Below are 8,163 nucleotides of genomic sequence, written 5' to 3' on the forward strand. Positions count from 1 at the left end.
GTCTTTTGGTCTTTTAAACCTACCATTAATCCCATAGAAAATCAAATACACAAGGCTGGAATGGGCTACAAGACCATCGCCAAGCAGCTTGGTGAGAAGGTGACAACAGTTGGTGCGATTATTCGCAAATGGAAGAAACACAAAAGAACTGTCAATCTCCCTCGGCCTGGGGCTCCATGTGAGATCTCACCTCGTGGAGTTGCAATGATCATGAGAACGGTGAGGAATCAGCCCAGAACTACACGGGAGGATCTTGTCATTGATATCAAGGCAGCTGGGACCATAGTCACCAAGAAAACAATTGGTAACACACTACGCCGTGAAGGACTGAAATCCTGCTGCGCCCGCAAGGCCCCCCTGCTCAAGAAAGCACCTATACATGCCCATCTGAAGTTCGCCACTGAACATCTGAATGATTCAGAGGACAACTGGGTGAAAGTGTTGGGGTCAGATGAGACCAAAATGGAGCTCTTTGGCATCAACTCAACTCGCCGTGTTTCGCCTATGACCCCAAGAACACCATCCCCACCGTCAAACATGGAGGTGGAAACATTATGCTTTGGGGGTGTTTTTCTGCTAAGGGGACAGGACAACTTCACCGCATCAAATGGTCGATGGACGGGGCCATATACCGTCAAATCTTGGGTGAGAACCTCCTTCCCTCAGCCAGGGCATTGAAAATGGGTCGTGGATGAGTATTCCAGCATGACAATGACCCAAAACACACGGCCAAGGCAACAAAGGAGAGGCTCAAAAAGAAGCACATTAAGGTCCTGGAGTGGCCTAGCCAGTCTCCAGACCTTAATCCCATAGAAAATCTGTGGAGGGAGCTGAAGCTTCGAGTTGCCAAACGTCAGCCTCTAAACCTTAATGACTTGGAGAAGATCTGCAAAGAGGAGTGGGACAAAATCCCTCCTGAGATGTGTGCAAACCTGGTGGCCAACTACAAGAAACGTCTGACCTCTGTGATTGCCAACAAGGGTTTTGCCACCAAGTACTAAGTCATGTTTTGCAGAGGGGTCAAATACTTATTTCCCTCATGAAAATGCATATCAATTTATAACATTTTTGACATGTGTTTCTCTGGATTTTTTTGTTGTTATTCTGTCTCTCACTTCAAATAAACCTACCATTAAAATTATAGACTGATCATTTCTTTGTCAGTGGGCAAACATACAAAATCAGCAGGGGATCAAATACTTTTTTCCCTCACTGTACATATATAGGGTCCTGGACCACAGATTAGCAATATATGCATTATAAGGTTTAATATTGTTCCACAGTTCTTTTCTAGTCTCTGCCTCATAAGAAACAGTCTGAGAGATGAGTTATTGCAGTCAAAACAGGGTGTCTGTGAGAAAGCACCTTAAGGCTAAAAGAATACATAGACACAGAACCCTGCAGGGGAGTAAAGAGATAAGAGACAAGTCAGACATACCACTGTAAGCCACAAGGGAATGGAAAATGACTGCTGAGCCCTTAGAAAACACTGGATTACTGTTCTCTCCTGCAAGTTTGCATGACTCTATATGCATGGGCTTGGTCTCATGAGTAGAAGGTGTTGACGTAGGCAAATACATCACTAGGGGTTGACTGCAAGCATATTAAAGCAACTTTGACATTTTTTATTTTGCAGAACTTACTCGGAAACATGCGTGCTATGTTCCCGTTGTCAACTTCTGTCTGCAATTGCATTAATAAAGGTTTGATTGATTGATTTACTTAAAGATAGTCTGATTGCTGATTTCACCAATAAGCCAATGATTGACAAGAAACAAGGAACCTACCCCAACAAAAGCAAGGAGCTGAGTCACCACAGAAAGGAGGGTTGTTTGATGGTTTGTGCCAACATGTCCATTACCACAGGGATGTGTCCTGGTCTTAACTCCTGTCCTGATGCCTTGCTATATCATGTAATGGTTTCTAAAGACCAGCATGCTAATGGGGAAGATGATACAGAAATCAAATATCACTACAGAATATAAATTAATTGGTGGAACACTTTAAAGGTAGAGAAAAGAAAAATGTGTTTGTGAGCTAGATATTTACTAGAGTTGTCTAAATGTCAAACTAGGGTTGCATGCTTTTCTTTCCAGTGACTGGCATTCTGGCCCCACAGGCCTTAATGCGATCCAGAGGCTATTCAATCTTGTGTGCGTGTGCCCGCACGCGTGTTGTGTGAGACCACACTAACTGGGACAGGAGCCAAGGGAGAATTGCTCTCCAGCTGCTCCTCCCAGCCTGCCTCTGTACCCCAGGGTTATCCCTCTCCTCTGGGACGTCACCACACAGAACACATCCAGCTCCCTCAGTTTCACAACATGGCTGAAGGGGAAAGAGAGTGGTTGGGGTTAGAAGAGGCTAAATGAGCACCTGACAGATCAGCCTGGTGCCTGTCACAGTCTTATTGAGAATCTATCACTCGGGCTCCTTTTTCTCAGAATACAGTTATAACACAATGCTTGAATCACTAGTGTCAATATGCTTAAACCTACAAGTGGCACTTCAGTTGTTTGTAGACACATGCAACTCTGCAAGTCCAGCTAACCAGATGCTAGAATACAAGGGAATGTCTTTTGTCTGGTGCCCATTTGTGTGCAATGTTTGCCAGGATTGTCCTAAAATGCTCAGTCAAGCACAACCTTTCAGAAATGATCAGAGTCCAAGGAAAAGCTTTTATTCATGTCATAATTAGATCAAGGAACGGCCCCTGGAGTTCTGGGAACGTTGCTTGACAGTTCCTTTGGTACAAACATTCTTAGAACACTGAAAAGAAAATGGACAAGACAAGGTTACTTATACTTACAGCTATTTGCTCCATGTGAAGCATAAGGCTGAAACAAGCTCACATCATGACTGCAAGATGAGGTGAGCTGAGTATTGCCTCTAACCATGTAGTGGGAACCAAAATGTGTTTACTGGTAGAGACCCAGAACATGATTTATTGTTTGCAGGCCTTTGACAACGGTTGCAGGGGGCAGAAACATTGCACTGAGATCCTTTGATCTCTGGTGGCCTGGAGTGTTTTTTTTGTGGCCACTGAGATGTAAAGCTATGCTGGCTCAAGGTATTCTTCAATTTGGTGCTCGGCGATAAGGCTCAGATATATAGATCCTGCTTGTCCGACTCTGCAGCACACAGTCCCCAATAAAAGCGCCAAGCAGCCAGTCTGCACTGGAGCCCTTTGCAGCTAAAAAAGCACCTTTGGCATGAGGCCAGATAATCATGGTCCACCTCGTTTGCTGATTGCAGCACTTTTTCCCCATTGAACATAGAGAAATCTATTTAGGTCTATCAGATAAGGTCTCATTTTGAAAGAATAAGCCACACAGAAGAAAATGTATTACTTGTTCAAGCCCAGAGTGCATTTAGGCTGACCGCTGTTCCTCAACTCTCCCTCAATAATGCTTGGCGAAATATGTTTTTCTCAAAGCCTCTTTATGTAATCATATTTACGTCATGTAAAAATGGCTCTTGCTGAGATTATAGACTGAGGTCTCTCATCCAATATCAGACCCCCACTGCTGCTGCCAAGCGCCTCATTAGGGAGGCGTTAAGTGGGAGGGAGAGAGCCAGTCAGTGGGGCCATACATATTTGAGCTCCACTGATTCTAATGACGTCATCATATATCACTTAAGGGCTCATTGAAAAGAAGGCTTGGATCACATACAATTCCGTTCCACACTGCAGAGTTGAAGGAATTCTGTACGTTTTCAATAAGCTCCCTGTTTTCAGTGGCATCGATAGACATACATCAATTTTAATGTTGTAAAATAAATCTCAAACACATGAAATTAGTAAAAGTGCATGCAACAGTTGTGACAAATAATCATAGTACTATTTGGAGCAATACAGTAAACAAGTACTGACCAACCTACTGTAGAAGTCCTTAACATTATTTCAGAATGCCATGGGATCCATTTTCCTCTCCAAGAGCTGGAATGAATATTCTCAGGGCAGGGAAAACACTGCTTTGAGGGTTATGAAATAGTCTACTTTATTTTTACATAGTTTTCTAGGATTCTTATTCAACTCTTTCTGTATCGGGTAGATGGAGAGAGACGAAGTTGACCTCTTCATAGCGTGGGTGGGTGTTACCACATCAAGAGCTGGTCGACAAGAGCATGGAGTTTTACTTTGCTCAAATCATTTGAATTGCATGATGATTTGAGGGATTTTAGAAAAAAAAGTGACATTGCAATATTATGCAAGCATATTTCTGACCCCATATTTCCCTTGGTAGCCAAATTATTTTAAACAAATAGATGTTTGAGAGCAACTAGCTTTACAATGCAACATTTCCATTGTGGTTCTGTTCTTGTCTTTAAGCAAATGTCAAAGGCTGTATCAAGAGATTCACACCTGGGTCTGGAGCTGTTCATGTTCTCTGACGTGCTCTGAGTTTACTGTAAACACAGCGTATTGAGTTAAATGCTACCATTGTCAGCAAACACACTTATTTCCAGGAATATTTTTACACTCCATGTGATGCCATAAATGGACAGCATACATAAGGGAGTGTGTGTGTTTTCTGCTGGTCTCACCAGCTGATATTTTCAGTGATAAGGTGCACGTTTCATGATGCTGCACAAAATGTCATTTGGAGATCAGAATTTACAGATCTTCAAATGCTAACAAATGAAATGTAGTTTCTTATCATTTCACATTACACAAAAACCTATGCTAAATCTAAACAGGGATGCAAAAGATATTCACCTGACCTGAATAAGTCAATAAATAAAAAGTAAAGAGTGTACACAGAAAATGTGTCTGGGATGTTGTGGGTCAGGCAAGGCGTGCAGAGCAGGCCTGCAGGTAGCCAGAGGGAGGGGGCTTGGTGAAGACCCCATGTGACATGTCACTTAACCCAGTTGTTTCCCAGACATGCCACTATGCAAGTCTTATACCATTAGTAACCCAAACATGTAATCCATATTGCTTAATGTATATGTTAATGTTCTCTGACGTGTGCTCTGGGTTTGCCTATAATAAAATGAACAAACAAGTACCCCTATTCCCCAGCCCCAATATTTTATTTTACCTTAATTTAACTAGGCAAGTCAGTTAAGAACTAATTCTTATTTTCAATGACGACCTAGGAACAGTGGGTTAACTGCCTTGTTCAGGGGCATAACGACAGATTTTTACCTTGTCAGCTCGGGGATTCGATCTTGCAACCTTTCCGTTACTAGTCCAACGCTCTAACCACCTGCCGCCCCACTAGGCTATTTATATACCGCCCAATTACCCACACACCCCAGCCCAAATATCTATATACCTCAGCCCATTTAACCACACACCCCAGCCCTGTTAACCCCATGCCCTGACCCTAACACACACACACACACACACACTAATATTGGTACAATCAAGTACCGATACACCCATATCCTAGATCTAAATTACCTATTTGTTACTTATAGGACCCGTGTTCCTTTGCCAATAAGCCTCATCCCTTTTACTTGCATATCTCAGCCCTATTACACTTTCCTTAGCCCTGTATTCCCCAAGTCATCAACAGTAACCTATATTCAGCTATTCGCTGCACATTCCAACACTTATTTGCATATCTTAGTCATGTGACCTCTAACCTGTTTATGCTAATCATGTCATAAGTCAATCCATAGTACAGTGGTATAACAAATGTGCCCCAGACCGATTAACTTTTTCATACCACAAACTTGTTGCCAGAAAGGTTTTGAATGGGCAATAGACATCCATCCAGACCCATTACCTGTATGAGCATTGTGTATCCCTACACCACATTACTAATGTAAACCAGACAAATCCATGAGCATACTCATAAAACTGCAGGTCTACCCCAGTGCCCAAGCCTCAACATTCATACAAACCAGGCCTACACTTGTAGTTCAGCCCCAATTGTCATAGAAACCAGGTCTACACCTGTACTTCAGCTCCAATGTACATACCTACAAAGTCTGCACCTGTGCTTGAACCCAATTAGTCAACTAAGCCATGTCTAAATGTGCCACAGCATGAAAACTCAAACTGTAAACTAGGTATACCCTGGCACCTCAGCCCAAATATCCATACAAACCAGGTTTACACCTGTGGCTACAGTATGTCCCAATACCCTGATAAACCAGGTCTACCCTTGTGACTATCCAGCAAAACACCACATAAACAAGGTCTACCATTGTGCAAGAGACACTAAACAAACCTATTAAAATGGTATATTTGTTAAGTTATTACACTAATTCCGATTATGAGTTCATACATGAACAATTCTACCTGAAATAACAAAATATGACGTTTTAAAGTCAAAATCACTTATTTAAACATAGGTAAAGGCTAATGCATAATGGTAGATTAATCTGTAAAATCATCTTGATCAACTACAGTGCATTCGGAAAGTATTCAGACCCCTTGACTTTTTCCACTTTGTTATGTTACAGCCTTATTCTAAAATTGATTAAATATATATTTTTCCCCTCATCAATCTACACACAATACCCCATAATGACAAAGCAAAAAGAGATTATGACATTTTTGAAAATGTATTAATTTAAAAATGAAATATCACATTACATAAGTATTCAGACCCTTTACTCAGTACTTTGTTAAAGCACCTTTGGCAGCAATTACAGCCTCGAGTCTTCTTGGGTATGATGCTACAAGCTTGGCACACCTGTATTTGGGGAGTTTCTTACATTCTTCTCTGCAGATCCTGTCAAGCTCTGTCAGGTTGGATGGGGAGCGTCGCTGCACAGCTATTTCCAGGTCTCTCCAGAGATGTTAGATCGGGTCCAAGTCTGGGCTCTGGCTGGGCCACTAAAGGACAGTCAGAAACTTGTCTCGAATCCACTCCTGCATTGTCTTGGCTGTGTGCTTAGGGTCGTTGTTTTCATCAAGGATCTCTCTATATGCTCCGTTCATCTTTCCCTCGATCCTGACTAGTCTCCCAGTCCCTGCCACTGAAAAATATCCCCACAGCATGATGCTGCCACCACCATGCTTCACCGGGATGATGCCAGGTTTCCTCCTGACGTGACGCTTGGCATTCAGGCCAAAGAGTTCAGTCTTGGTTTCATCAGACCAGAGAATCTTGTTTCTCTTGGTCAGAGTCCTTTAGGTGCCTTTTGGCAAACTCCAAGCGGGCTGTCATGTGCCTTTTACTGAGGATTGGCTTCCATCTGGTCTAGAGGTCGACCGATTATGATTTTCAACGCCAATGCCGATTATTGGAGGACCAAAAAAAGCCTATACCGATTAATCGGACGATTTTTATATATGTTTGTAATGATGACAATTACAACAATACTGAATGAACAATGAACACTTATTTTAATTTAATATAATACATAAATAAAATCTATTTAGTCTCAAAATAATAAAACATGATACATTTGGTTTATATAAATGCATAAACAGTGTTGGAGAAGAAAGTAAAAGTGCAATATGTGCCATGTAAAAAAGCTAACGTTTAAGTTCCTTGCTCAGAACATATGAAAGCTGGTGGTTCAATATTCCCAGTTCTTCAATATTCCCAGTTAAGAAGTCTTAAGTTCTAGTTATTATAGGAATTATGACGCGTCGACTATTTCTCTCTAAACCATTTGTATTTCATATACCTTTGACTATTGGATGTTCTAATAGGCACTTTAGTATTGCCAGCCTAATCTCAGGAGTTGATAGGTTTGAAGTCATAAACAGCGCTGTGATTCAAGCATTGCTAAGAGCTGCTGGCAAACGCAGTAAAGTTTGAATGAATGCTTACGAGCATGCTGCTGCCTACCACCGCTGTCAGACTGCTCTATCAAATCATAGACTTTATTATATTTTAATTAACACAGAAATATGAGCCTTTGGTCATTAATATGGTCAAATCTGGAAACTATCATTTCGAAAACAAAATGTTTATTCTTTCAGTGAAATACAGAACCGTTCTGTATTTTATCGAACGGGTGGCAACCCTAAGTCTAAATATTGCTGTTACATTGCACAACCTTCACTATTATGTCATAATTATGTACAATTCTGGCAAATTAGTTCACAACGAGCCAGGTGGCCCAAACTGTTGCATATACCCTGACTCTGTGCGCAATGAACGCAAGAGAAGTGACACAATTTCCCTAGTTAATATTGCCTGCTAACATGAAGTTATTTTAACTAAATATGCAGGGTTAAAAATATCTACTTCT

This window comes from Salmo salar, chromosome ssa20 (genome assembly GCF_905237065.1).
Source record: "Salmo salar chromosome ssa20, Ssal_v3.1, whole genome shotgun sequence".
Taxonomy (NCBI): domain Eukaryota; kingdom Metazoa; phylum Chordata; class Actinopteri; order Salmoniformes; family Salmonidae; genus Salmo; species Salmo salar.